At 32.6% G+C, this 9,811-nt stretch overlaps 1 non-coding gene across 1 annotated transcript; it reads left to right on the top strand.

The window, feature by feature from the left end:
- Positions 1-9,337: 9,337 nt before the first annotated feature.
- LOC112630914 lies at positions 9,338-9,528 on the top strand. The gene has a single exon (XR_003121032.1). It is a non-coding gene; the product is annotated as a U2 spliceosomal RNA (small nuclear RNA).
- The last annotated feature ends 283 nt before the right edge of the window (positions 9,529-9,811 follow it).

Raw genomic sequence — 9,811 nt, 5'->3', positions numbered from 1 at the left:
GGTTTTGGCCAGTTTCCTTGCTGCAACCTGTTTTATGATCTTTATGGTCCTACGGTCAGCAAGGTTTCCTATCTCTTATCTCATCCTCTAAGAATGCCTGACCTCCTGGGAACGCAGCTCTGTATGTCTAAGCCTTATTTTACCCAGCTCCTATTCAAGATAAAGTCACTCAGGTTCCAGCACCTCTGACAGCTGTACCATTTTACAATCCCACAAGCAGTGCACAAGGATTCTAATTTCTTCATATCCTTGTCAACACTTTTTATTTTCTGTTTTTTTGATAGTAGGTATTCTAAAGGGTGTCAGTATTTTACTGTGGTTTTGCCTTGCATTTCTCTGATGATTAGTGATGTTGAGCATCATTTCAAATGCTTGTTGACAATTTGTATATAATCTTTGGAGAATTGTCTGTTCAAGCCATTTGATCATTTTTAAATTGGTTTATTTTAATTTTGTTAACTTGTAGGAGTTCTTTATCAGATATATGATTTGCAGATATTTCTATCATCCATAGGTTGCATTTTCCCTTTATTAATTGTATCATTTGACTGTTTTAACGTTTGAGGTAATCTCATGTATTTTTGCTTTCATTCCCTATGCTTTTGGGTGTCATATTTAAGAAATCATTGCCATATTGAATGCCATTAAGTTTTTCCCCTATGTTTTCTTCTAGAAGTTTTATAGTTTCAGATCTTTAATAAAGTTTGAATTAATTTCCATATATGTATGATATAAGATTCCAACTTTATATTTTTGCATATGGGTATCCAGTTTTTGCTACACAAATTTTGAAGAGACAGTTTTTTTTCCCATACAGTGGTCGTGGCACTCCTGTTAATGATCATTTGATTATTCATGCTTGAGTTCATTTTTGGACTCTCTATTCTATTCCATCGGTCTATATGTCTGTCTTGACATAAGTACAACACTATTTTGTTTACTAAATCCATATTAGTCAGAGTTCTCAAGAGAAACAGAACCAATAAGCAATGTAAGTGTATATAATTATTGTAAGAAATCGTCTCAAGTGATTATGAAGGCTGAGAAGTCTTGCATAGTTCCAGCCTGTGGCTAAAAGTCTGAGAATCAGGAAGGCCAATGGTATAAGTTCCATTCTTAAACCTGGCAGGTTGGAGACCCAAGAAGCGCCAATATTTCAATCTGAATTCCAAGATCACAAAAGATCAATGTCTCAGCTCCAAAGTCGAGCAGGAGGAATTTCCTCTTAGCATTTTTGTTCTATTCAAGTCTGCAATTGATTGGAAGAGGCCCATCCACATTAGGGAGGGCAATCTGCTTTCATCAGTGTACGGATTCAAATGTTAATCTTATCCAGAAACACCCTCACAGACATAACAAGAATAATGTTTGACCAAATAACCTGAGCACACAATGACCCAGTCAAATTGACATATAGAATGAACTATTATAGTACCTTTGTAATATGTCTGAACTCAGGAAATATGAGCCTTCTTTGTTATTTTTCAAAAATGTTTTTGGCTATTCTGTGTCTCTTGAGATTAGATATAAATTTTAGGATAATAATTTTTCTATTCCTGAAAGGAAAAGGCCATTGACAAAATAGTAGAAATTGTATTGAATCTGTGGATTACTTTGGGTGCTATTGCCACCTAAACAAAATTAAGTCTTCCACTCCATGAAAATGGGAGAGTTTCCATTTGTTTGTGTCTTACTAAAGTTTTTATAGCAATTTGTGTGGTTTTCGTTGTATAAATATTTCACTTTAGTTAATTCGTGTTTTATTATTTTTAATGCTATTATGGATAGAATTCTTTTTAAAATTTTATTTCTGTATTTTTTATTGTTTGATACGGAAATACAACTAATTTTTGACTGTCAATTTGTTTTCTGCAATATTGCTAAATTCATGTATTAGTTCTAGCAACTTTGTGTATATGAGTGTATGTGTGTAACCTTTACAATTTTCTATATATAAGATCACACCATCTATAAACAGAGAGAATTTTACTTCTTCCTTTGCAATTTGAATGACTATATATTTTTCCTTTCTAATTGCTCTGGCTAGGACTTCCAAAACTATTGAACAGAAGTGCTGAGAGTAGGCATCTTTGTCTCATTTCTGATCTTAGAGGAAAAGCTCTCATTGAGCATGATGGTAGCTGTGTGCTTTTTATAAATGGCCTTCATTGGGTTAAAGTAATTTTCTTCTATTTCTATAGAGTAAGTGTTTTTATAATGAAAGGGTTTTTAATTCTGTTATATGCTCTTTCTGCATTAATTGAAATGATCATGTAGGTTTTCACCTTCATTTTATTAATGTGGTATATTACCTTGATTTATTTTTTTGTATTTTGGACAACATCCTTGAATTCAAGGCATAAATCCCCTTTGGCTGTGGTGTATATTCTTTTGTTTGTTTGTTTGTTTGTTTGTTCGTTTTTTGAGACAGAGTCTTGCTCTGTTGCCAGGCTGGAGTGCAGTGGTGGCATCTTGGCTCACTGCAAGCTCTGCCTCCAGGGTTCAAGTAATTCCCCTGTGTCAGCCTTCTGAGTAGCTGGGACTACAGGCACATACAACTACACCAGGCAAATTTTTTTGTATTTTAGTAGAGACAGGGTTTCACCATGTTGGCCAGGATGGTTTCAATCTCCTGACCTCGTGATCCACCCGCCTTGGCCTCCCAAAGTGCTGGGATTACAGACATGAACCACCGTGCCCAGCTGGTGTATAATCTTTTTAATGTACTGTTGAATTTGATTTGCTAGTGTCTCATTGAGAATTTTTTCATCAATATTTATCCAAGATATTGATCTTTTTAGTTTTCTTTTTTTTTGTTGTGTCTTTGTATGGCTTTGGTATTAAGGTAATGCTGATCTCATAGAATGAGCTTGCAAGTATTCTTTATTGTTCAATTTATTGGAAGAGTTTTCAGAGGATTGGTGTTAATTCTTCTTTAATAGTTTAGTAGAATTTTTTCAGTGAAAATATCTCATTCTGAATTTTTTTTTTTATTCGGAGGTTTCTGATTACTGTTCCAATCTCCTTATGTATTACTGGTCTATTCAGACTTCCTATTTCTTCATAATTTAGTTTTGACAAGTGTGTGTTTCTAGGAATTTGTCCATTTCTTCTCGGTTATCCAGTGTGTTGGCATATAATTTTTCACTGCATTCTGTTATAATTCTTTTTAATTTTTGTGATATCTGCAGTAATACCCACTCTTTTATTTCTGATTGTGAGTATTTGAGTCTTCACTCTTTTTCCTCAATCTAAGAATTTTTCAGTTTTGCCCATCTTTAAAAAAATTATTAGTTTTTTTATTATTTTTATTGTCTATTCTGTTTATCTTTGTTGTAATCTGTTTTTTATTTCTTCCACTGGATTTTAGGTTTAGTTTGTTGTTCTTTTCCTAGTTTCTTGATTCCTAAAACTAGTTCTTTGATTTGAGGTTTTTCTTATTTTTCATGTATGTAATTATGAGGCAGAAATTTAAAAATAAATATGCATTCATTCACTCCAAGAAAAGTAACAGGCAAGGCAAGGGTTAAAATTAAAAGAACAAGTTTTCCTCTGCCTAGCAAGCTCACTTCAAGGACAGTTACAAGATAATACTCTCTGCTGTCTGGAAAGCCAAGGCCAAAGGAATGGGCTCCAGACACCACCCCATTCCAGAGCAAGGTTGAAGGGAAAAAAGAAGAGAAAGACAAATTCTTTTACTGTTACTCCTTTCCCTGGCTTCTTAAACATAACTATGTTTTACAAGTATCTGTATTAAGGCAGTTCTTGTTTTTCTTTTGAGGCAGCTACAAGGTCCCTAGCTATGCAAGGCCACAAGTTATGCCAAGTCCACAGTTATGCTGTTGATTACATGACCTGTCACTATATGATTAACTGCTTTTTTGCTTCTGTAAGTTTGCTTATTAAAACCCCACTCATTCTTTGTTCAATGTTCAGCTTTTTGGATGTGAATCCACTGAGCTGGTGAGTACCTAAAATAAACAATCCTCCTGTTCTCCATATTGGTCTCTCCAGTCCTCAGTTTCCCACAATAATTATAGCTATAAGCTTCCTATATCTCATAAGTTTTAGTATGTTGTGCTTTTATTTTAATTTTCAATTTTCTCAAGGTATTTTCTAATTTCTGTTGTAATTTCTTTGACTCATTGGTGTTTAAGAGGGTGTTAATTTTTACATACTTGTGAATTTTTCTGTTTTCTTCTTGCTGTTTTCCTTGTGCTCCTGTTTTCTTGTGCTTTGATGTTTAGTTTCATGTCACTGTGATCAGATAAGATACTTCACATAATTTCAATTTTCTAGAATTGGTAAGGGTTGTTTTTTGTCCTACTGTGAGGTTTATCCTATAGAATGCTTCATGTGCATTTGAGAAGAAAGTATATTCTGTTGTTCTTGGGGAGTGGTCTTTATATATCTGTTAGGTTCAATTGTCTATATTATTCAAGTCCTCTATTTCATTATTGATCTTTTGTTTAGTTTTTATTTGATTATTTAATGTAAGGTTTTGAAGTCTCCTACCATTATTGTGCTGTTTTCTATTTCTCTGTTGAATTCTATCAAAGTATGCTTTATATATTTAGGAGTTCTAAGGTTTTGTGCATAAATGTTTACAAATGCTGTGTCTTTTTAGAGAATTGACCCCTTTAACACTATATAATATAATTGTTTCTTGTGACAGCTTTTACTTAAAGTCTATTTTTAAATATTAAGATAGCATCCCCCACTCTGTTTTGTCATTTGTATGGGACATTTTTTTAATACTTTTATTTTCACCCTCCATTGTCCTTAGAGTGTCTTGCAGACAATATATAGTTGGATCCTGCTTTTTAATCCTTTCAGCAAATCTCTGTCTTTTGATCAAGAAATGTAATCTAGTTACATTTAAAGTCATTACAAATAGGGAAGAACTTACTATTGCCTGTTAGTTCATTGTTTATGTCTTACAGTTTTTCTGTCTCTTCTTTCCTCCCTTGCTGCCTTCCTTTACTTTTAAATGATATTTTGTAGTGACATGCTTTGATTCCTTTCTCATTTCCTTTCTAGTATATTTTATAAATATATTATTTGTGACTATCATGACAATTATATAAAATATCTTAAAATTATTGTATCCTATTTTAAACTGATAACAACTTAGTTTCCATTGCATACAAAAACTCTATTCCCATATAGCCTCACCCCCCACTTTGTTAGGAATTTTACAAATTTCATCTTTATGTATTATATGCCCATTAACATAGATTTATAATTTTAAAAAATATTTTTGATCATTTTAATTATATGTTTCAAAATTGTAATAATACATCTCATAAGTGTTTACGTATTTACCTTTATCAAATAATCTTATACTTTTGTACGGCTTTGTGTTGCTGTCTACTGTACTTTCATTTTATTTGGAAAAAAATCCCTTTAGTATTCCTGCAGAACAGGTCTAGGGATAACAAGCTGCCTTTGCTTTTATTTATTCGGAAGTCTTAATTTCTCCATTTTTGAAGAATAGTTTTGCCAGATACAATATTCTTGGTTGACAGTATATTTTTTCTTTTAGCACTTTGTATATGTCATTCTATTTCATTCTAGCATTCAAAGTTTCTGCTGCAAAATACACTGATAATTTCATGAAAACTTCCTATGAGATGGAAGTTTTTTTTATCATTATTTCTTCATATAACCTCTTCTTTCCTCTTTCTCTTCTCCTTCTGGGATTCTCACAATGCATATGTGACTCTATGTGATAATGTCTCTTAAGTCTCTTGTCTTTTCTTCATTTTTTTTTCTTTTGTTCCTCTGACATAATGATTTCAAATGAACAGTTTGCAGTTTTGCTATGTTTTTCTTCTGCCTGAACAAATCTGCTGTTAACCCTCTCTATGAATTTTTTAGTTCACTTACTGTATTTTCTTCAGCTCCAGAGTTTGTTTGGTTCTATCTCACAATTTCTCTCTTTGTTGATATTCTTATTTTGTTCATGCATCATTTTTCTAATTTTATACAGTTGCCTGTCTGTGTTCTCTTTTAGCTCATTGAACATCTCTTTGAACAATTATTTTAAATTATTTGTCAAGCAGCTCATAGATCTACCTTTCTTTATGATTCATTTATGGCATTTTATTTTTTTCCTCTGATTGGGTCACATTTTTCTATTTCTTTTATGCTTTGTAATCTTTTGCTAGATTTTGGAATTTAGAAAAAGAAATATCTTCCATTATTTGCATATCAGTTTCTTGTATTAGGGTTCTCTAGAGAGACAGAACTAATGGAATGTATATATTATATATATAAATATATACACACACACACATCACATCACATACATATAGGAATTTATTAAGTATTAACTCACATGATCACAAGGTCCCTCAATAGGCCACCTACAGGCTGAGGAACAAGTAGAGCCAGTCCGAGTTCCAAAACTGGAGAATTTGGAGTCCAATGTTCGAGGGCAGGAGGCATCCGGCACAGGAGAAAGATGTAGGCTGGGAGGCTAGGCCAGTTTCTCTTTTCACATTTCTTTGCCTGCTTATATTCTAGCCACTCTAGCAGCTGATTAGATTGTGCCCACCCAGATTAAGGGTGGGTCTGCCTTTCCCAGCCCACTAACTCAAATGTTAATCTCCTTTGGCAACATCCTCACTGACACATCCAGGATCAATACTTTGTATCTTTCAATCCAATCAAATTGACACTCAGTATTAACCATCACATTTCCTAAAGAGGAAGAATTTTACCAATGAGCAGAGCAAGTTTCTAGGACTTCTCAAACCCTTTTTATTATCTTGCTTCCCCTAGCCTGTGCCTTTGGAGCTATAGGTCTAATGTTCTTTGTTCTTACTTCTGTTTTTAGTGGCTTTCAGAATCTGATGTTGGACCCATGAACACTCCAAATTAGATAAGATAGAAATCAGTTGTTTTGGCAGTTCCCAGATGGTCTGGAATGTTGGAACTGGGCCACTCTTTTGTTTCAATTCCAAGAGAGAAGCCTAAATATGAGGGTTTTCTTGCCATTGCTCCACTCTATCTTCATAAAGGGAGGGTCATAAATACATGTGCCAAAGGCTAATATATATATATAATACACACACACACACACACACATATATATACACATATGTATATATGTATTTTACCCTTTTACTTGAATTCCTTATTTATTTTACAATGACCTGGGTGATTCTCAACTGCTCTCTAGAGTTCTCACAGAGATATTTTGGTCTGTATATTATTGCTAACTCTGCATCCCTGTGGCAGAAGGAGGTCCTGTAGCTTGCTAGTCTTCTATCTTGCTGACATCTCTTCAGAACTAGAATTTTGAACATCATTCACCAAGAACAAAGCAGGTAGTTATCTGGTCCCGTTTAGGCTACTCTAGTGAAATTTTATCTAGAGCATTACATTTATTTCGAGACAGTACCTATTAAGACCTACAGAGAATAACTAGACCATGTTTAAATTAGAGAATGCAGAATTATAAAAGGGCTAAAAATTATGTGATGTAAAAGCAGAGAAAAAGAGCTTGGAACATCAATAGAAATCAGAAAGTAATGGCTTATGTGATAAGATTTGATTATCTTCATCTTTGAACCTTAGTAACTAGTGCATACCAGGTCTCAACAAGTATTACTCTAAAAAATCATAATATTATGGATTAGTAATATATAATATTACCTTCAACCAGTTGAAATAATGTGTCTGTTCCATTGTCACAAATTAGCATTTGCGTATGTGTGTGTAGGACAATGTAACTACCTGATTTTATATCTAAGGATACTAAGAAAGCAGAGAGGCTGAGCAGGTTGCCTGTATCACTTAGCAAATAAAAAGAATTTAGAATTTGTATTTTGAAACTAATTCCATCCTGATAAATAGAACTAAGCACATCCTCCTAATCTCTTTCATTTATTAAAAAATATATATATACAAAATTTGTTCCACATGTGGTATTGAGAAGCTGAGAAACTAGGATGTAATAAAGGCTATTTATGTCACAGAATACGACAAAAACTACAAATCAGTGCTTTTTCATTTTAAAGATCCTGAACTAGCACACCAGTAAATATGTGCCTTAGAAATGATAGAGACATGGAACATGTTTGATTACATTTAAAACTGCTAGTATCCCAATCAGATATTTGATGGAGAAAAACTCTATTAAATGCTTTCTATTGACTTGTTCAATTTTTCGATTGAGAATCTAGATAAATCATATTGAAGAGTGGTCCTAGTGGTTAATAAGATCTAATTTTTATATTATAAATTGCAATGGCAACTATGTTTGCCACTAATTGAGGTCCCATTATATTTTAGGTACTCAATTTACATGTGCTATTATTTTCTTGCATATTTATTTTCATGTATTTATTTATTTTATTTGCTCAACAAATATTTTTCAAGGCCAAATAGCTGAGAAAGATTTTATGTGCACAAAGTGCTCACCACTGGTGAAGAAAATATTAAAAAGTTATAAGAAATCTTTTCAGTACCCCTAGTAAGCAGGTGCTAGTGTACCCATCTTAACAAATGAGAAAAATAAAGCCAAGTAATTTGAACAAGAATTTAGTATTAATTAGTGGTATAATTTAGATTCAAATTCAAATATATATGACTTTCAAGTTACACCTTTCTAATTTACAAACTATTTTTGAAAATGTTTATTATGGCTTTCCAAAAGCTACCAATTTTTCTAATAAATGGAAGCTATTTAGAGTAATGTGTAGTGCCTGATTAAAATATTTCAGAGTAATTCACCGATGTAAAGACAATGATGATTTTAAAATAAAAGTATGAATAAAATTTGGATTTAATAATTAAATACTGTAGCTCTTTTATAGAGAATATTTGAACATTTTGAAATATTCATCTGAATTTCACATATTAACCCCATGAATATCATTGATTTGCCCTTATTTTTGTCAACTTACATACTTTGTTTTTATTCTGAAAAATATAGTCTTCTTCCATAAAATGCAAAAAAGTCAGCCACATAAAGGTGGATGACTACTTGTGGTTAGGAAGAAGTAGGATTTGAACTATATCTTTCTCAAGTCGAGGATAGCAATATGGGAAATGTTTCTCTTTAATGAACATAAGTATGCACCAGATTAGCATTACACTATTTGTAGTTACACACTTGGTCATAAGAAAATGAGTAACCTTGGACTAGTTATTTGCACACTAGGCTTTTCATATTTTATTTGCAGAGAGAATTGGATTAGATCATTTGTTTTCAACTGATTTCTTAGAAGTATTTATTATGATGTCTAATGTATTAACTCAGTATTTTAAAACATTTTTTATTTACTATCTATGAAGAGGTAATACATTTATTAGGAGATGATTTATGATTGTTTCTCAGCCTTTTGGCTAAGATCAAGTGTAGTATCTATTCTTTCCAGTTTAATACTTGATATGTCCTCTATTTGAGGATGCAATATTAAATGAAGTTTTGGAACTCAGAGATGGAATAGGAGCTTGTTCAATCCACTTCACGTATTGACCTGGCCTATCAATAGTCTCGGAAATGGTACCTCCAAGAGGAATTTTAAAAAATACATTATTTACTTACTTTTAAACGTAACAAAGTACTGCATAGTATTAAATGAGACCTTTTGATCTGAAATGTAACTATTAGTTACTACAGTCTAACTAAATGGAAAGAATCAGCATTTTAATTGGCTTACTGTGGGTAAGTCTCCTTTCTTTGGTCATTTGTTCTACTAAGGTATTTCAAAAATGAGTTGAGATCTCTTGGAGACCATTAAATCCCAGGTAGGAATCCATCACAAATAATGACTGTGAAACTTCTTTTGAATTTTTG

This window comes from Theropithecus gelada, chromosome 8, assembly GCF_003255815.1.
Source record: "Theropithecus gelada isolate Dixy chromosome 8, Tgel_1.0, whole genome shotgun sequence".
Classification (NCBI taxonomy): Eukaryota; Metazoa; Chordata; class Mammalia; order Primates; family Cercopithecidae; genus Theropithecus; species Theropithecus gelada.
This window is presented reverse-complemented; position numbering and strand designations above follow the sequence as displayed.